This window comes from Pinus tabuliformis, chromosome 1_2 (assembly GCF_031772625.1).
Source record: "Pinus tabuliformis cultivar Carrire ecotype Pingquan chromosome 1_2, CPIR1, whole genome shotgun sequence".
NCBI classification, from domain to species: Eukaryota; Viridiplantae; Streptophyta; class Pinopsida; order Pinales; family Pinaceae; genus Pinus; species Pinus tabuliformis.
The window spans coordinates 107279075-107301506 of record NC_142298.1 but is presented as its reverse complement, the minus strand read 5'-3'; the positions used below and the strand labels follow the sequence as shown (position 1 = coordinate 107301506).

At 33.7% G+C, this 22432-nt stretch overlaps 1 pseudogene; it reads left to right on the top strand.

Annotated features, from left to right (window-relative positions):
- Nucleotides 1-2693: 2693 nt before the first annotated feature.
- Nucleotides 2694-22432, top strand: part of LOC149204725 (phytochrome-like) — a 67873-nt pseudogene continuing 48134 nt past the window's right edge.

Genomic DNA, 22432 nt, shown 5'->3' with positions numbered 1-22432 from the left:
CGTAGTTACCAAGTTAGATAGGTAAAATTCGAATGAAATTGCTTTGCTGGGTCCGAACTATAAAACATAGTTACCAAGTTGGATAGTAAAATTCGAATGAAAAAATTCTCATAGAGATATTTAAAAAAATTAGAAACATGTAGTTTTTGTTTTTTTGTACCTGCAATTTCTATTTTTTTTTCTTCATTTTTTCTCATTAATTTTGAAATTTAGACAATTTCTATTAATTTTAATTAATATAAACAATTTTAAAATTACAATTCACCAAAAAAAAATATTTCACTTCTGCCTCCAATATTTGTCTTATTTTCAAAACTCAAAAACTTTTAGGTAAAATCACTCCCTAATTTTAAAATCTATTTAGTAATTATTTTAAAATCTATTTAATAATTAATATATATTTAAAAACTAGATATCGCTGGACTCGGTTCCCGCTCTGCAACCTGCGAGATCCGCTTTTTGCGTGATCTGTAGACTGCGTGCGAGCCCGCACTCTATGAACTCTAATCCCTATGGGCGTGTCCGCCGAGGGCTTCGCTTCAGACCTGTGGTTGGCCTGGTTGGACCTACTGGCCCTCCATGGAGGAGCCAACCCCCCCCCAGGGGCCTTCCTCCCCTCCTCCGCCTTCCGCCGCTGAGGCCTTCAGATCTTTATTGGCCTCTCTGCCCAAGAAGAAATGCATGGAAGCTGCTAAGTTCGTGAAAAAGCTAGAAGATATCCCCGAGATTGCTCTTCCGCTTGAAGGTCCGATTCAGGTAGCGTTATCCCTGGCAGATCATGCTCTGGTCGGACAGTTTACGGGTCTTTAGCCATCCCCGAAATCAACGGAAAACTAGGTCGCTAGGAACTGGGCTCCTTTGATAAAAAAACAAGGTAACATCTTACTTCCTCGAAAGAGGATATTTCTTATTCGAATTTTCTGAAAAAGAGGACAAGGATCTCATTTTCAGGAATGGCCCCTACTTCATGGGCCCTCAAGGCTTGTATCTAAATAAATGGATGCTAGACTTTGATCCGGCAGTGGATGTGCCTTCAACGGTCTCGGTGTGGGTAAGACTCCCCAATCTTCCCGTCCACTACTGGAACTGGGACTCTTTGAAACATATAGGAAACACTCTTGGGAAATTTATAGACAAGGCCAACAGCAAAGATCAATACGATTGCACCAGAATTTGTGTGGAGGTAGATCTGGAGGTTAGACTACCAGAAGCCATCAAAATAAATGTAGGCCCCTCGACGCATATACAGAAACTAGACTATGAATAGCTACCGTTCAATGCTGGAAGTGTCACGTCTACGGACACTTTGCCAGAGACTGCCCATCCAAAGGGGTAGAAGAAAAAGGGAAGGAAGAAGGATGGAATCAGGAAAAGTGACCCAAAACTTCACACAGGAAGAATGCTAATGCAACTGCAAAAGCTCCCCAAGCGGGCCCTGCCCAGAAACCATCCATGGAAAGCCAAGGAAATAAATTTGAGATCCTTGGATCAGAAATCATGAACACGCAGGAGACAGAAGTCCCGAAGGAGATCTCTCCATCTAAATCCAAAAGTGTACCAGAAAGATCCAAAGGGAGGATGTCAGAAGAAGAAGAGGAAACCCAAGAATCCGAGGAATCGGAGGAGGAAGGGGAAATAGGCGAATCACAGTCTACCCCTAGAAGATCTACAAGAGGGCGCATGTCAGCAAAGGAAAAAAGAGATCAAGAAACTTACAAGGACAAGCTCCAAGGCAGCCAGCCAACGCTAGAGAAACTCCTAGCAAAAACCCCGAAGATGAAGAGGATCCAAACCCAGAGCTCCAAAGGAGCTCATCACAGCAAAAGTAAATGATGAAGATAGTCTCCTGGAATTGTAGGGGAATGGGCACTAAAACTAAGGAAGAAGCAATGAATAATTTAATAAGACTGGAAACCCCAGACATTCTTTTCATCCGGGAGACTAAATTGGAGGATTCAACCTTCCTCTAGGTAAGCAAAAAAATTTGGAAAAAAGATGGAGCACAAGCAACCTCTGCCCGTGGAGCATCGGGAGGACTTGGGTCGCTTTGGAACCCAAATAAGTTTTCATTAATCTCTAAGTCCCTGAACACTCATTGGATTTTATTAAAAATGCAACACTTAGAATCTAAAGAAATTATTTGCCTATTCAATGTATATGCTCCTAACAATGCAGGTGAAAAAAAAATATGTTGGGACTCCATCAAAAACTTGGCAGATCTAGAGAATCCGGAGAATATAATCATAGCCAGAGACCTCAACCTCACCCTCCTCTCGTCAGAAAAAAGAGGAGGCAGCATAGTCAGGGATCCGGTAAGAGAATTAGTGGAAGATCTCATGCAAGATTGGGATCTGATAGACGTTACATTGATCACTGGCAAGTTCACATGGTCAAATAAGAGAGTTGGCCCGAGTAACATAGCGGCAAGACTTGACAGATTTTTGGTGCAAAGATCCTTTCTTCTTCTTGGACTAGAAGCTAGAATGCGCATTCTTCACAACAACGTATCAGATCACAAACCTATTAGCCTAGAGCTGCTGCCCCCCAAGGATCTAGGGCCTATTCCTTTCAGATTCAGCTCTCTCTGGACCAAAGAGACAGATTTCATGGAAAAGGTCAGAGACTGCTAGAAAGAACCAGTCAAGGGATCAACCTTTTATGTTTGGGAGGAAAAACTCAGAAGGGTTAAAGCCATGCTAAAAAATTGGGCTAAGACCCTGCCCAACCCTGTTGCGGAAAGGAAAAAAATACAAATCGCTCTAGAAAGTCAGCATCTACATCTTGAAGCAGCTGAAATCACTAAAGACGAGTTGGATAAGGAGGCCAAGCTTCAGCAAAGTTTCCATAAGGCCTGTCTGGAAGAAGAAGAGTATTGGAGGCTCAAGTCCAGAAGTCTTTGGCTCAAATCTAGTGATAGAAACTCCTCCTTTTTCCATAAGCAAGCCCAAGCCAGGAAAGGCCGCAATTCCATCACTGAAATAAAAGAAGACAACTGCATTTTGAAGGACTTTACGAGCATAAAAAAGGCAGCCTCAGAGCACTTTGAGAATCTGTATAGGGAAGATTTAGGAGCTGGGCAAAATGAAATTCTACTGGACGCTGTCCCCAGTCTTATCTCCTCCAAGATGAACCAGGCACTTGAAAGCAAAATCACGCAAAAGGAAGTCAAGGAGGCCCTTTTTGCAATGGATCCCGACAAAGCTCCGGGACCGGACGGTTTTACGCCTAGATTTCTTCAGACCTGTTGGCAGATTGTTGAGAAGGAGTTCTTCAAAATGATTCAGAGTTCCCAATACTATCAGAAGATTGGAGGCAGCACAAACTCAACATTTCTCGCCCTCATTCCCAAAGAGAAAGGAGCAAACTCTTTCAGCAGATTTCGCCCAATCTCCTTATGCAATATTGGGTACAAAGTGATAACCAAAGTGATAGCTAACAGGCTGAAAAGTATTCTCCCCAAAATCATCCACGATAACCAAGGTGGATTTATTCATGGCAGGGAGATGGTGGACAACTTCGTTCTAGTTCAAGAGGCGATTCATTGCAGCCTACACCGAAAGGAAAAAGGTATGGTTATTAAATTAGATCTAGAAAATGCTTTTGGTCATGTTAGGCATAGGTTTGTGTTTGATGTGTTGCAAACACTGGGGTTCGGTCAAAACTTCATCAAGTAGATTAGAGCTTATATTTCGGAGCTTTGGATTGCCCCCTGGTGAACGGTAGGGCTGCCGATTTTTTCAAAGCCTCAAGAGGGCTGAGGTAGGGGTGACCCCTTTCACCTCTCCTCTTCATCCTTCAGGCCTCTGCCCTCAGCTTTTATCTAGATAAAAAGCAGCAAGATCAAGACATCGCTGGCCTGAGCGTTGGAAGAGGGGTAAAAAGCATAAACCATGCCCTCTTCATTGACGATACATTACTGTTGGGGGCTGCTTCCCTTCATTCAACTACTAAATTCAAAGAAGCATTGGAAGACTATTGTATGGTCTCAGGTAGTGTTTTAAACAAGGGAAAATGTCACATTTATTGTTGGAATATTCATGCCTCAACTGCTAGCTCCATTGCCAGATGCCTCGGATTTGCAGCATCAACCTCTTGGTCCTCATTTAAATATCTTGGTTATCTTTCACAAGAGGGCCTTGAGCAAAGACTGGTGTCCTCAGCTAGACAAATTCAAAGCAAAAATGCAAGCCTAGGGTTCCTCTTGGCTCAACATTGCTGGAAAATCAGTCCTTATTAAAGCAGTGCTTAACAGTCTTCCGCTATTCAAATTCTCTGTTCTCCTGGCGCCTATGGGAATCATCAAAAATATGGAGGAGCAAATCAGGTAGTTCTTCTAGAAAGGAGGCAAACAAAATGAGAAGAGAATTTCTCTAGTCAATTGGGACACAGTCACCAAACGAAAACAAGAGGGAGGACTGAACTTCAAAGATCTCAATGCTCAAAACCTTGCCATGGGAGCCAAATTGATTTGGAAAATAATAGCTCATAATCCAGGTTGGGTACAAGTCGCATTGTGGAGGAAATACTTCAGAGGAACAATATTAAGATGCCTGGATCAGCCCAAAAATCAACTCAGAACTCCCTTCAGTATGTTCATCAACAAAATTGGTCCACTGATTAGCAATCACTCCTTCTGGATACTAGGAAATGGAAAACGTATCCATCTGTGGAACGACAACATCCTGAATAAACCTTCGCTAGCTGATTCGAGAGATTTGACTGAGCTGAAATGTTGGATGTCAGATGCCAGCATCAATACTCTGTGGGACATCTCGAACTGGAAGGGCGATGCATGGACGGGCTGGAAACAACTTTCAGTTCCTCCTGACTTGCAATCAAAGCTGACAACGCTGATCTCGAAGTTGCACGGGCTGGCTCCTATACATGCGCGCAAGTAGGATGTGAGAGGCTGGGGCACGAATCGGGTAGGATACATAGTAGCTCAGGGATACGTTAAGTGTCTATTGTGACCCTACGTGCCTCCCAACCCTGCCCCCTAGATTGGCATATGGAAAATCCCCTCTATTCCTAAAGTTGACCACTTCTGTTGGCTTCTCTGCCATCAAAAGATTCTCACTGAAGATAGGCTTCAGAAATAGGGCTTCTATGGACCTTCCAGATGCACGTTGTGCAAGGAAAACTCAGAATCTTCCTTTCATCTCATGATCGAGTGCAAGTTCGCAGCTTCTATATGGTAGGAGCTTCTTCTTTCCTGGAATTACAAGTTCATCTTCCCATCCTCAGTTTCGGATCTGTTCGTGGGCTGGATGGTCAGATACCCAGGCTCAGTTCCAAAAAATAAAACAATCAAGACGGCTTGGAGTGCACTGCCAAAATTTATTAGCTGGCAACGCTGGCTAGAAAGGAACAGAAGGATATTCAGGAATAAGGAATAGGACTACAAAATAGTTGCCAACTCAGTGAAAACTCATTTAGTGGAGTGGCTGGAAGACAAAGGAGATGATTCAAATCTAAGGCAGCAGGACATAGATTTGGGTACTACCCGCAATTTAAAATTTCAAATATCGAATAGCTCTCCGACAACCCTCAAAGAATGGCAAATCAGGAAAAACGAAGAAGATTTTCATTCTTGGTTGTCCAATCAATCAATTCCTTCTCTCTTCTTTTATGGGGCAGCCAAAGGGAATCTAGGAATTGCTGGAGCTGGAGGGCTCATCATAAACCCAGAAGCCACTTCTTCGCACAGATTTGCTTGGGGATTAAGCCACTCCTCAAGCATACAAGCTGAAGCGATATCCATTTGTCAAGGAATCAAACTCCTCACAGCGTTGGGACTGGAGGAGGCAAATGTCCTTGGGGACTCCCAGGTTATCATCCAAGCAGTGGCGACCAATTGTAATCCAGTGGACCTGCAGTTAGCAAGGATAATTACAAGGATCAAAGGCATGGAAAACTCCCTAAATCTAAAATATCTTCATGTTTTGAGAACCAATAACAGAGAAGCAGACTTTGAGGCAAATAAGGCAGTTCATTTAGCTGCTGGTACCATTCTGAGAGATAAGGAAATCCTTTGGGAACCAATCCCCTGAAGAGCCATGTTTTATCGCATTCTTTTGCAACAATTTGTTTGTATCTTTCAACTCGAGAAATTAGCAGCAGAAGTGCACTTTATTAAATGTAAAAAGAGGAATCTGTTTAGAGTAGGCGTTATGCTCCTCTTGTTGGAGAGTGTTGCAGAAATCTGCTTCTCCTTTTGTAACCGAATTTGTGGCTTTTAGCCAACTAGTTAATGAAATACCATAACCGTTCTTGTAAAATATATATAAAAATTAATTATTATTCTGTAATATAAACTTATTTAAAATTTCAATTACAAATATAAAATTTCAATTACACATGGAATTTGTTGATTTCACAACTCAAATTTTTTCTTTTCCTTACCTTTTCAACTTTCTAAACCCTCATGCAACAGTGATATGGAAAAACAAAAAGTTGCGATCTGCCCGCCATTTATTTTGGCTTTAGCGGCCACCACTGTAAGCATGTGGATATCCCATAAAATCTCAACCTGATTTCCTTTTTCCAAACTTTTAGATATACAAATCGAAATGCCATATTTCTATGGCCAATATAGACGAATTTGGTAACTATGTTATATAAATGTTCAGATATAACAACAGTTAAATCAATTAACGACACAACTAAATTTTGAATATTTCAACTGATACTTTTCGAGAAGAGTCAAAAGAACTTCCAGACGAGTCGTTACAAGCTCTTCCCTATTATTGTGGAGTGAACTCCCCATGCACACAATATATAGCTGCATATAGAGTGGAATACTTGTATAGTGAAATTACCATAACGCAGAAATCATTGCATAGATTTTACACTTCCGAGCGTGAAAGTACTGAAATTGCAGTGATGATGTCAACAAAAGAGAACTAATTTGAGGGGTGCTGCACCTTTTCATCTTCAGCAATGAAAAGACTGAACATGATTCTGCATTGAAAAAAAAATGCAGAGTAAAGCTCGAAATCATTGATGCAATCAGTCTGGATGAAAAATGTTTCTCTAACAATACTTGTGCGAGAGGGTGTAGTGGTAGAGTTTAATAGATAACAAATCGATCCCACTGAGTGGTGTGTAGTGGATATGATGATGGCTCAATGTGTGCGAGTCATGTCTCGTAGAAATTATTTCATTTCAGGTGGTGTCCAACTCCTTTGTTGGATTCTCTGTCAATTGCCTCTTTCTCTCATGGGCTAATCTGGTGGTCGACATGATGCACTTACTTTTTTACTACTGGGTGTTCTGAAGCAAGTCAGAGTCGAGTGAGTTAAACCAGAAGAGAAAAGGAGATTGTTTTTTTTAACATTTTATGATATACGAAAAAATAAGATTCAAATATTAGAGAAAATGCACCTGGTTTCCTTCCGATAAAAAAAATTTTTTTTATGAATGGTAGGAAAAAAATGTAGAGAATCGATCTTAATTTGACATCACAAGAAGTGGGAATGAGATTATGTTTTCCACCTTTTATGGAATAAACATGAAACGAGAAAATGAGAAGTGGGTGTTTTAGTTCATAATTTATTTTTAATTTATTAATAATAAGAATTATAATAATCTAAATTTAAAGTTATTTATTAAATATGTGTAGCAAACACTCTTTGGGTATGAAGTATGTATTAAAATTGTTTATGTTTGGTTAAGAGTGCGTTTTCCTTGGACATAGTGTTAACAACCCAATATCCAAGACCTCTGGCAAGATTAGAAGTCTACCCCCAATGGAACCATCAATGAGCTTCTTAGATAATAGTGGAATCAACAAGTGATGGTTGTCCCACAACTAGTTTGACAAGTGAGTTATGAAAAGTTTTTCCATTCTGTATTAAAATGTGATTGAGATGTTATGAAACCATGTCCCCTCTGGAACCATCATAGTGAACTCAATAAGTGATGGTTGTCCCACAACTAGTTTGACAACTGAGTTATGAAATGTTTTTCCATTGTGTAGAAAAATCTGATTGAGATGCTATTATTTGTGAGAATATGGAATTCATTTTTCCACTTGGATATCACATTTTAGTTTATGATTTACATTTAGTTTACAAAAAAAAAATGTATTACTAATTACATTGAGAGGTGAGTCTATTTTGGGAATAGGGCTCTCACAATCTTAATTTAATTATCAATAATTATTAGGTGGATGATCAATATTTAACCTTCAAGGAATATTTTTAGGATATAGTATACCGAAATTAAAGGTTGAGATTTATCTCCAAAATAGTTATGAGATTTTCCCATTTTAATTAAATGGGTTAACTAAAAAAATGCTATATCAATAAGTGTCATATGATTTTTTAAGCATGTGTAATGATAAGCTATGATATGGCCCATGGTATTGTCTATGTTGGGCTCTAAATATTCCATATTATTTATTATATAAAGTCTTCATTCATGAGACATATCTCTACATTTACGATATTTTTCATAACCATTATACCATCAACTTTCGCTAAATGAACCCCTTATGATGAATTTCCTATTTTTTTAATAATTAAAAGTGTTTTTAATATGGTTTTATCAATGGTGGTTTACTAATGTGGTTATGTGGCCAAGAAGCATGTTCCAATATGAAAATTTATATTTCTCTACCATCTCATTAAAAATTTTGCAGCTCATTACATAGGTCAATACCAGTTCATGAGTTCGATATTCGATACTCAATTATGCACTTGCACGAATAAAGAAAAAAGTAAAAATTATAAAATGGGTAAAATCATGTTAATGTGTATCAATTTTTCCCTTTTTGTGGCAAAGAAGTTTTATAAAAACAAATGGAGTTGGAATGTTTACTCTTAAATTTACAAAATCATAAAAAATTAGGTGGTGGTAAAAGAAGACAAAACATGTCAATTTAAATTCAATTTCATGTCATATTTTTTCTAAAATTTAATATATATTTTTTATCTAATTTATTCATTTACTTTAAAAGATATCATTAATATTTTACAGAAATTTTTAAGTAGTGACAAAACTGCGACCCCCCATTTCTCTATTTATTTATGTTTTTTAATTCCAATTTCTTTAAGAGATGTGTTGTAAACATTCTAAAGATTGCTAAACAAATTTAAAAATAAAAAGTAAGCATATTTTTTAATTATTATTAAAATACTAGTAAAAATAATCATCTTTTCGTATATATAAAACCGCGACCCAAGAAACTACCCTTTCAAGTTTATAAAATCATTTTTTTTTAATAGAAATTTGAAAATAACATATAACGAAATGTTAAAATTATTTTTTGAAAATTTTTAAAATATATTTTAAATTTTTTATAATAAAATTTCTAATTATGATTATAATAACATATTTTATATTATTCGAAATATAATATATAAAATTATTTGTTTAGAAATTCTAATTCTATTTTTATATATTTTTAAAGAGTTTTAGCATTTCATTTAACTTAAAGTTATTTATATTTTGTGAGTGATTAACCATAGTTTTTACCAATATTTACTATCAGTTGACTTATTTGCAAATTTAGTATTTACTTTTTATAACATTATTTATATTTTCTAAACCCATTAAATAGGTTCACTATAGCTTTTACCAAAATTTATTGTGAGTTAGCTTTGTTACAAATTTAGCATTTATTTTTTATAATTAACAAGTATGAAACTCAACTCATCAATTGATATTTTTATATTATTTTTTTTATCTTTTTTCATTTGAGTGCTTTTTTGCTTTTGCCACATAATGAGACACATTAGCATGCTTTTACCCAAATACATTTTTCTTTTCTCTAGTAAGGTAAATTAGGTGCCACATGGGCTTAATATTCTGATACAATGCTTGGAATATATCTATCTCACACGTGTGGGATCCTAGCACGTGATTTAAGCTACAACAAAAAATAGGTAACAATTTTGAAATTGCCATGTTCTGCCTCAATATTTGTGCATATGGTGGCAAATCTCAAGAAAATGGAAAATTTGTTTTTGAAAAATATAGAAATTTACTTAGATCTCAAATAGTTTCCTAAAATTTAATGCGGTTTGAAAGTTATAGTGGATTCTTCAAAGCATATTTGTACAAAATTTATGAAAAACCCAAATTGGCAAAAGAACCTAAACAACCAACTTCAGGCATGATTTCCGAGGCCATGGAACTGAATCAAGAAATTACAAGGGAGGATTTTGTTGATAATATGACAAATTATGCTCCATAGAAACAACTCTCCAAAATACATCATGGTCTAGAAGATATAGTTTGTTCTTTAACACAAATTTGTATAAAATTACAAAAAAATCAGATTTCGAGATTTTTTCTTTAAAGTTTTAAATTCATTTTATGAGTTTGGGGGTGTGTTTTTATCAATTTATCCATAGCTTTTATGTATAAATAAGACCTCATAGGTCCGAGGAAAGAATCTTAAACATAATTTTTCTTCTAGAACATATGTTTTCTTTCACTTGATTATCGACATTATGTTATACTCGTTTTATTGAAGACTTATAATATAATACTTCATCTCTTATTCCTTAATTTTTCATGTGTTGTGAATAATATTATTTTCTACAGTTAACTTAGATTGACATAGGTCATTGCAAGGGCCCACCATTGATCCTGGCCAAGCTATATCAATTAGATTTAGTTAAAAATTTAGTACCGAATTTTTGTAAGTACCAAATTTTTGTAGCTTTTTGTAAGTATTGAATTTGTATAACTTTTATTTCTAATTTATGTAAGATTTTGATTTATATCTAGCACTTAATTTCTGTGACTTTGTTTAATCTATTATTCTTTGATTTCTATTTAAAGAATGCTTCCTAGTCTTGCATGTTAAATGATAAAAAATAGGATTAGAATTGGAATTGATTGTGTTAATTGTTAGAGATTGAGGTTTGAATGAAGACTTGTTATATTAATGCCTGATTGAAGAAGTTAGAATTCTAAGTGAGAGGAACTTTTATAAGGTTATTCTTATTCAAGTTAATAGTTGATTGAGTTCGATTAGATATAGTTAATTGACAACACCACTAAGGAAAGTTTGTATTAGAGGATTAAAATATTTTAATGTATTTCAATTAGGAATTAGAACAAATATAAGGGTTTGGTACTTGATTTTGTACTAGGTAGATAACACAATCAAATTACATTTGTTTGAGATAAAGAGGGTAGATTAAATTGGTGAGGTTTTTTAAAACAAAGTATTATATTATAAATAGGTTTGTTAAGTGTGCCTAGACTAGTGATATTTTGTAGCTCTAATTTTATGAACCTCGATTGAAATTTTAATGTGAAGGGAAACTAATATAAAAATATAAAACCCCAACATTTTTAGCCTCATTGTTGGGGAGTTGCAACCATTCAGGTAACATTTTTCTTTGCCATGTTGAGTTTTAGTATATTAATTTTTGTGGTAAGATTTATAGGGAAATTATAGGGTGGATAAGTATGGTAAGACATGAGTGAAGATCCATGCATCCACTGTGGTGGGGTTTCTTCAAAGTCTAGTTGTCTCTAATTGATTTTCTAGTTTCTTTTTCATATGTGTAGAATTGAAGGTAGGCTTTAAAGCCTCGTTGTTTCCTTCTTTTTCCATGCAAGTGTGATTTCCTTTAGATTAATTCATGAAAAGAAGAGAAGCCTAAATTGTGTGAAATTCAGGAAAAGAAGAGAAGCTTAACTTATGTGAACAAACAACTTGGTGACAATAGGATCCTAGTAGCATGGTGGGGCTTTGAGTACATGATTGGTTTGTTTTCATTTGTTTCATCTGTGTTTCCTTATTATTTCTTTAATATTTTTAATAAGATATCCATACACTAATCCATATGAAGGACATAGATTAGCAACCAACAAAGCAATATTCCAGGATGATCAAGAGTTTGGAAGAACTCTGTCAAATCCCAGCAGCAGTTGGGATTTCTGCCTCTTACGAAGAACAAATCTTGACAATAGTGAAGAAATTATCTTCCTTCCGAGAAGTGATAGAATAACAATAACTCCATGAGTCACATCCACATGAAGATCTATACTCTTGCAAATTTATTGAGGAACCTTAAAAATAAAGGACTATATCCAATGGAGAGCAACGATTAGAATGTGATATTGAATCTTTTTTTACATGCCTATATATGGATCCTCTAAGCACACAAGAGGATAATCTTATAATGCTAGAAGATTTTGAATGACACAGTAAAGGAGGATATGCTAAATGAGCCAAATAAAGAGGTAAACCAAGAGCATTTTGATTTTGTTGAAAATTGGTTTCAAGAAACTGTAAGGTCATAGCACTCCTTTATTCTTCCTTACTTTTTGACATCATCATTAAAAAATTCAGTTCATCATACTCATATATGCATTGAATATAATATTATAAACTTGAGTATGAATGCATTTTTATACTTGTTACACACATTGTTGCATTGGAAATACTCCTATGCTTAAGGAAAGGTTTTTTTTTTTTTCTCAAGTAGAGTAGGATAATAAACAAACAAATAAACAAATAAATGTTTCATTTAATATTCAGTTTATTTCTAAAATATAGAGCAACATCTTTTTCATTTGTTTTGTTTAAGTGGGGATGTTAATAGCTAAAAACTCATTCCTATAGCAGATTTCTATTGAGGTTTCTTTCAGCTACATATTATTTTAATGAATATTTCCACTCAATATTATTTCCAACTACAACATTGTTCAACTATTACCTTTCTTTCCCACTTATTATTCATTCTTGATAGGTAGATTTACTTCTAGTTTTTGTTTTTTAAATTAAGCTATGACCATTATGTTTGGAATCTTATGTGAAGTTGGAAATGAATGCATCGCAACATTATCTGGTATTTTATACCAATTTTCTGGTACCTGCTTTCATTTAATCAGTGCCCAAAATTTTGGTACCAATTTTCTATTTTGCATGACAAAGAAGGATTCAAGCATATTGTTCTATTGGGATGCTTAAATACTAGAAGAATATTTACAAAAGTGTAAAAGAAATCTTCTTAAATTAAATGGAACACTTAGAGGAGTATTTGATGACATATTTTCTTTTACCTTAAGTTGTTAAAAATGATGCATTCATGTTTTATCATTACTTATATGTTTCAAGACTCCGATTTCACAAAGATGATTCAATAAGAAGTCATTTTCATAAAAGTTGAGTTGAGCGATAAATCCCAACTATTCATAGCAGATATATCTTTTCTATTTTGGAATTTATTTTTACTTATTCAACATCTTTAGTTTATTATATTCAACTTCCATCAACAGATCAGATCGGCATTCATCAACTCCATCTCTTCTAGAGCATTTGATACTTTCAACCTTACTTTGTCTCATCCTCAACCTAGATTACAGATCAAAATTCCAAATGTATACTTGAGGTGTAACACGTTTAACACTCTTTAACCCAATAAAATTTAAGGAATATTGATGACTAAACACTTCTTATTCCATAAATATTAACCTCTCTTAAATCACCATTAAACCCCAATTTTCAAATCCATCAATGCTTATTCTAGTAACATCATAAGAACGAAAAGTAAAGTATTGTGATGCATCAATATTGTAAATTAATATCTATAGTCTATTCTCTTTGCACATCATAAATAATTCACAAAATCATCATCTGAATGCTATCAATAAGAGGATGAAGTATTGTTTCTTATCTAAGAAAAAAACCACAAAATGAGTAATGGTCTTACAAAGTTTCCAAGCCAACAATTATAAAGCTATTATTTGCATCATTACCCTATGTCATCACCATTCCTTCCTAGTCCATATTTTGTGTCTCCTCAATTTGTGCTATCCTTTTGTGAAACATATCAAGTTTATGATGTTATGACAGTTCACCTTTCATCACCTACACCAAGAAACAATGTCATAGGGAAGGATTTTGTTTGCATGAGGGCATGCAAAATCTTAGGCATGGGGAAATGTTGGGCTATGAATATGCCATATTATTAATTATATAAATTACCCATTTATGATCCATATTCCTACATTTATGATACTTTTCATAGCCATTATACCATCAAATTCCGCAAAATGAACCTATTCTATCCTGTGGTTAATTATGATGGATTTCTTATAATTTTAATGATTGAACGTGTCTTTAATATGATATTACCAATAACGGTTTTTTAATGTGGTTATGTGGCAAAGAATCATTTTTAAATATGAAAATTATATTTCTTTACCACCTCAGTAATAATTTTGCAGTTCAGTACTTAGTTTGATACTAGTTCAGTACTTCGGTACTCAATTTTGCACCTGCACGAATGAAGAAAAAGGTCAAAATTATAAAACATATGTTTCTTTTCTATGGTATGATAAATTAGGTGCCACATGGGCCTAAAATTATGGTAAAAGCCTTGGAATATACCCACCTCACATATGTGGGATCCTAGCACATGATTTAAGCCAATTTTGAAAATGCCATGGTATGCCTCGATTTCCATGCATATGGTGGCAGATCTCAAGGATATGGAAAATGGGTTTTTGAAAAGTAGAGAAATTAGTTATATCTCAAACCGTTTGCAAAAACTAAACACTGTTTAAAAGTTACATTTGGTTCTTCGAAGCATATTGGTAAAAAAAATCTAAAAAAACCCAAATCGGAAAAAGTATTTAAACAACCAACTTCAGAAATGATTTACAAGGCCATAGAATTGAATCAGGAAATTATAAGAGAGGTTTGTGTTCATAATATGGAAATAAGTCTCCATAGAAACAATTCTCCAAAATACATCATAGTCTAGAAGATATGGTTGGTTCTTTAACACCAATTTGTATAAAATTACCAAAAAAATCAGATTATTGACATTTTTCCTCTGAAATTGTAAATTCATTTTTTGAGTTTAGGAATGTGGTTTTATCCATTTATCCATATTTTTTTATGTATAAATAAGATCTCACAAGTTTGAGGGAAGAAGCTTAGACATAATTTATCTTCTAGAACATCTCCATTTTTTCACTTGATTGTGGAAATCATGATGCACTAGTTTTATTTATGACTTATGATATAATACTTCTGGTTTTATTCTTTAATTGTTGATGTGTTTTGAATAATCTAATTTTCTGTAGTTAATAGCTTGACACAGGCCATGGCAAGGGCCGACTACTTATCCTGGCCAAACAATATGAATTAGATTTAGTTAGAAATTTAGTATCGAATTTATGCAAGTATCGAATTTTTGTAGCTTTATGTAAATACCAAATTTCTAGAGCTTCTATTTCTAATGTCTGTAAGCTTTTGATTTAGATCTAGCACTTAATTTCTGTGACTTTTGTTTAATCTATTATTCTTTGCTTTCAAGTTAAAGAATGCTTCCTAATCTTGCATGTTAATTGATAAGAAATAGGATTAGAATTGGAATCAATTGCATAAATTGTTAGAACTTGAGGTTTGAATGAAGACTTGGTATATTAATGCTTGATTGAAGAATTTAGGATTCTAAGTGAGAGGAACTTTTGTAAGGTTAGTCTTATTCAAGTCAATAGTTGATTGAGTTTGAATTAGATCTTGTTAATAATTGACAACATAACTAAGGCAAGTCTGGATTAGAGGATTAGAGGATTTGAATGGATTTCAATTAGGAATTAGAACAAGGATAAGAATCTGGTACATGATTGTGTACTAGGCAGATAATGTTGTCAAATTAGAGTTGTTTGAGAGAAATAGGTTAGATTAAATTGGTGAAGCTTTTCAAAATAAAGCATTTCATTCTAAATAGGTTTTTTAAGTGTGCCTAGACTAATGATATGTTGCAGCTCTAAGTTTACAAACCTCAGTTGACATTTTAAAGTGAAGGGAAATTAATATAAACATATAAAACCCCCAACAATATGAAATCCTATTTATAGATTAATAATCTACATTGTAAAGTAGGTATTTGTCTCCATCATTAAAAATATTTTTCCATGTTTCTTTGAATGTATATATGTTTAACCTATATATTAATTATTTTTACAATTAATAATAATACTAGTTCGACTAAATACATTAATTGGTAGTAAATGTGATTAGATATCAATGCACATTACACATCAAAACACATATTTTATTATACATAATAGAATGTAAGTATATTATAATATTAGTTTAAATTATTACGAATTATAAAAATGAACTAATATATAAGTTCAATATGCATACATTTACAAGTGTATTATGCAGCGTTGTTGCTTACTACCTCCCTCTTATGAAAAAGGTAATCGATAGCTAAATTAAAGTAAAAACAATAAAGAACTAAAATTGCATATAGACAAATGCATTTAACAATGAAAAATATAATTGATGAACTCTATATAATTTGTGGTTAGAAATTTATTTTTAAATTAAAAAAGAAAGGACAAATATAATGACATAAAAATACTCAAATAAACTTTAATAATAATTGTTATTGCAATGTGGATAATTTCCCACCACTTTTTATGTCATTTTTGAAGAAAAATTAAAATCATATTATATTGACTAAGAGATGTGCCTTAAACAACTTTTAAGTTTTATTATTTATTTTGGATGAATTTAATTATTAAATTTTAAACTAAGATTTTTATAAAACATAATGAATGTTATCTTACTCGTTTTAAAGGTTTTTTATTAATTTTTAAAACGTTAAATCTCATTTTAATTTTATTACATATCAAAAATAAATAAATAAATATATATATATATATATATATATATATATATATATATTAAAATAAAATAAATTGAAAATACTAAATAAATATATTTTTTTACGGAAAATAAATTCTAAAAAATAATTTTGAACATGTTTTTCAATTAGAGAGTATTTTTAGTGGATGTGGATTGTGGTTTAATTTTCAAACTCATACTATGATGCTTGAGTGCTTGCCGCCATTAGTTGGTGGATTCGTTTGTGCGCTTTTGCCTTAGTGGAGGGTTTGGTATTTTTTCGACTCGCTGGAACACACCTAGTGAAGTTCATTTTTGGTTGGGGATCCATCACTATATAAATTTTTGAATTAGTATATTGTCAGGTAATTGCTGTTCAGGCAAGAGTTTTTTGGTGTGGATCTATCCCAAATATATTTAAAAATTATTCGCAACTAATTTTTAGTAGTCTTTGCACAACAAAACACCATGTGGGTAGTTGCACACAAATTTTTATGCAAATACTTGCTTAAATTATGGTCGGTAGCTATGATATGGCATTTTGTTGTGCAAAGACTCCAATAACAATCATTATTATAACACTTGGTGAATATAAGTTTTTTTAGATTTTTTATTTATAATATAATTTTTATATTTCATAATTCAATTAAAACCCACCATAAACCAATTATAAAAAATGATTTGCATTTAAAAAAATTAAAATATATTTTTTTATTTTCAAAATATTGTGTTAAATATTTATTTTTTTCAAAACTTTAATAAACTTCATAGAATTTCAAAACTAATTGAAAGTGAATGTTCCCTTTTACCAAAATAAAAAACAATATAACCTACCTTCGGTGGGTATAAAAATAACATAGAACAAGATTATTAATTGTGGATATTTATTCGACATTACCATGGGGATTTTTAATATGTAAATAGGCTTTGTTACGTATCATCGGTCAATACCATGACTTATCAATACCATATACCCAAAAGACCATAACTCAATTTATATGACACTTGTTCGTATGACATCCATTTTAATTAATCAATTTAATAAAAAAGGTAAAACAAAAACAAAAGATAAGCACTTTGGAAATAAATTTCAACCTATTATTTGTGTATACAACCACAAATATTCTAAGATATTTTGTGGAAGTTCCAACTAATAATTACTTATAATTAAATTAAAATTCTAAAATCCCTCCCCTGATGGGGTGGATGACCATGGTCATATGGGGGATCGGGTAGGGGAATTAGCCCTTTTTTGTACATAAAACCAAGGACATGTGACATTTTGACGACATGAAATACATGATGCATGGAAGGTTCAAGATCTGGGATGGTGGCTTTATAGATGGGTTAGTGACAACATTATTTATTTTTGCAAGCTTGCATATGGACATATGTGAGGGTGTTGAAGAATCCAAAGAGTTTTCATAGGTAGCCAACCTCTACATGCTTCTTTGACCTTGGTCATCTATGATAGAGAATATCCAATGCACGAGTGGAATCTCATGTGGCTATCTTCATGGCTAGGAGTGCCAAATTTTGGATCCTCGTGAGGTAGTTCGCTGGAGTTTTCATTAGCATTGTTGGGGTTCAGTGTGGACGAGACACATCCTGAATTGGGAAGCTAATGGATGGTTTTTGAAGTGGGTATTTGCATCACACACTCTGCTAAGTATCGTCAGTTGTTTCCTTGAAATTCATAGTGTAACATTTTTATTGATTTGTGGGGTAGATCTTTTAGCTAGGTTTGTATCTTTTTGCACACATTTCCAGTTGAGGGAAGCCTACATTTTCAACGTCTCAAGGCCAATAATGGTCATAACTAGGGATTGATAGCTTGTGTTGGGCTCATAGGATTTGATTTCATTATGTTGGAGTTTGGTTTAGAAAGTATAAGCCCTCCAATAGAAGGAAGAGTTAGACATCAGTGTGGTAGAAGATACAGAGATCCCAGTGTCCTATTCAATGTTTTTTTGTGTTTTAGTGATTCTGCTACAAGCGAGAATCCCCTACCTATGTTGGACAACGACAAATTCTCTCTCTAGCCGAAGATAATTGGGCCTACTGGTTTGTTTCCAAATCATTTAGAAAAACACTTCCACCGTAGGGGCTACCATATCATTTTGGTGAGTGCCGTAGTCATTGAGAGGCAAAGGCTAGTGCCAATCTGCGGTGGCAATTTTGAAAGGAAAAGTGTTAGCTCTTGTTGGGGTTTCCTCTCTCAAGAAAGGCTTAGGGTGGTCATGGTTGGAACCTTATTGTTTGGCATTGGCATCTACAGGTTGTGCTTAATCTTTGTATATTGTTGGAAGTACGAGGTTGGCATTAGTGGGTTGGGGTTTGATTGAATATGTACAAGCAACATGGTAAAGCACGAAGAGGGGTTGGACTTAGAGGGCAAAGAATCAAGCATAGAGAGGAAGCTAACAAAATAGGGGGAGAATGTGGAGTGAATGCAAAGTTAGAAGAGGAGGTGGCCCATCATCGTGTCTCCTATACGTGTTGTTTTTCACCCTCCTTTTCACTTGTTGGATTTTGAGCTAAGTGATGTCACCATTTCTCTTGGAACAACTAGGACATAATTTCCATGATGACCTTAATGAGGTCATAGGCTTCATTAATTATTTGTAGGACAATCATTAGAATATTCAGGATCATTTGGCTTCACTTTAACGCAGAAAAAAGGAGAATGTGAAAATGGATGGAACACCTAGAGGGGAGATTGACTCACGTTGAATTCCATGTCTCAAAATGACCCGAGGCCTCTAGATTCACAGGGTAATGAACCAAATAATCCAGTTTTGACAAATCCTCCTGCTCATTAATGTTTGTGGGTTTTATCTTCATCTTAGGGGTATTTTGGGAATTTTTTCCTTTCCCTTTTTGGGTTCTTAGTAGATTTTGGATTTTTTTAGGTAGTTTTTGTGCTTCCCTTCTAAACAACAAATCTAGTAGTAGTGAGGCCAGAATAATAGAGAACACTTGGAAATCATGTTGTAATATTTGAATGAACTAAAAAAAACTTTCTAACCGACAAAAAAATGAGGCTAAAATCCCTATTCCAAAATAGACATCCTTATCGGGGTAAATAATTTAAAATAAACTTATAATTTAAATCATTTTTATGATTTTTTAATTTCACCGTCATGTATCATTAAGTGTTTTTATGCTTATTATGGATTGATGTCTATCAATATTCACTAGTGCTTTAACTTATATGGTTGCACTAAGGTAATTATCAAGTTAGCCATCAAATTTGTGCATAAAGATCTTCCCAATATTTAAAAAAAAAACTATTTATATACATTAATCTGACTCCTAAACTTTAAGATGTTATACAAGCTTTAGTTGTTAAATTTAAACTTATAATTTCCCTTACAAAAATTTATTCATTATCTATTTATTTATTTTTAGATAATATTACTGTTTTATAATAACTACAAAATTATTAAATACCTTTCCGAACTTTTCCAATTGTTTAATTTGACAATGGCTAGACCCTAGAGTTCTTTGGAGATTCCAAATAACATGCATCCAAAGATTGAAGGTGAGTAGTTTAAGGACTTCATGCACATCAAAGAAAATTTTTCTATTTGAATAGAGCACGAACATGTTATTTTCTCAATAAGGTCACCATAGTTGTTAAGTTGTTAACAAGAATATTATTGGAAAAAAAAAAGAACTTTTAATATATATATAATTAGAAAAATGATTGAAAGTCTTCAAATTTAGGAATCTTGAAGTGTAAACATCTTTTTATGTATAAAACTTGAAATATACACATCATTAGGTGTAATTTTTCATTCCTTAATTTAGATTTTTGAATGCATAAATAGAATCAACGTCTTGAAAATATATGAAAAAATATTTAAAGTTGTAGAATAGTGACATAATAATAATAATAATAATAATAATAATAATAATAATAATAATAATAATAATAGTAATAATAATAATAATAATAATAATTAATTTTAAATTATGTTACATTATATATACATAAACGTTTTTAACTATATAATATATGTATAGAGATATTACATGGGCATTGAATATCTTATTGATGGATTACTTTTCCCACATTGAAATGTTTCTTTGTTATTAATATGTTCCTAAAATCTTATTGGGGGAAGCTCAATTGGAGATAACAAAAAAAAGTGGGATGAAAACATTTTGGATTACATGAGAGAGTACTAGACGATGGGAGTAGACCTTTAGACCCAAATATCACTCCAATATTATTGTGCCATCAAGCATAGAGGCAAATTAAGGGATTCTAACAAGTGATGGATGAAAAATGATATTCCAAAGAAGACCATAAAATAAATGTACCAACTTTCAATGGGATATAGGGAGGCACAACTAGAGCTTAGGTGTATAAACTTGACACATACTTTCAACTCAATCCCATGATGGAATTAGGAGCCATCCAGTATGCCAAACTACATATGGAGGGTGAAGCACATGAATGGTGGTACCAAGGGTTAACCATACTTGATCATTCCAGCATGAACTACTATTTTGACTTTAAAGATGGATTGGTACAAATTTTTTATAAGAAGGATCTGGAGCTACACTTCAGAGAGTTAGCACAAATTAAGTAGATAGGGATCCCATATAGTTATATCATGGAGTTTCAAAGAATGTTGGTGATGGTGATAGAAAAATCCTAGGGCCTATTGGTTATGTTATTCTTGGAAGCCTTAAGTGATCCATTGCACAACTAGGTAAAGGATTTTAAGCCAGACACGACTCAAGAGGAAATTTCCAAAACAAGATATATGGAGGATGCAATGGCTAACAAGGAACCAACCAAGTTCCTTTTCCCACCAAAGCTAAATAAGAAGAATTTGTGGGAAGGAAAAAAATCGAAGAATTGAAGGATTGAGAAGGAAAATATTTCCTTTTAGGTATAAGGAACATTAGGTTCTAGGGAATAGGTGCATGGAAAAAGGAAAGGTTCACTATATATAAGTGATGTTAGATAACAATAAAGTGGTGGAGCAGGAAGCAATTCAGGAAGATGATCATAACAACAAAAATAGTGAGGATGAATCACCAACCAGGAAAGGGACATGAGTTTTTATATATAAACTCTCATGTGTTCCCAGATACAACACCTTTAAGGTACTTGGAGAGTCATAAAAGGGTAGTGTGTCATGGTCCTAATTAATAGGGTTCCACCCATAACTCCATTGATGCAACCTTGGTTGCAAGAAGACATCTGGATATAAAGAAGTTTGAAGGACTTGATGTATAAGTAGCAGGAGGTCACAATATGGCATGCTTAAAGAAAGTGCCCGAGATGGTACTATAAATGGTGTTAGAGTTGACTGATGCCAATGTGGTGTTGGAGTGTAGTGGCTCATCGCAATCGGAAGGCACTGGAAGTACTATAACACCATGGATATTGAATGGGTTACATCAGAAGGGAAAAGATCATTTCTTAGGGAAACTACCATAGAATCTCCAAAGCTAGCCATGACCAAAATGTTTGAGGCTGTTTCAAAATGAAGACATAACTTGGGTTGCACATTGTATGGTCACACAAAAAATTGGATTAGAATAGTAATAACATTATTTGGCTGATATCCAGGTGTTATGAAACCAACTCACAAAAAGATAGAAAAGAGAGATCAACGCCTTAGAATTCAGCCTCTTCGAGGGGGCAACCTCCTTTACATTACACAAATGAGCAATTCTTGGATGATTCAAATGACAAAACCTCCTTTCTATATATAGGAGTCTAAGGAGTCACAATATAACCCAGCCGACCTAACAATAATAATATCAAGCCACAAAAATAACAATAGAGGG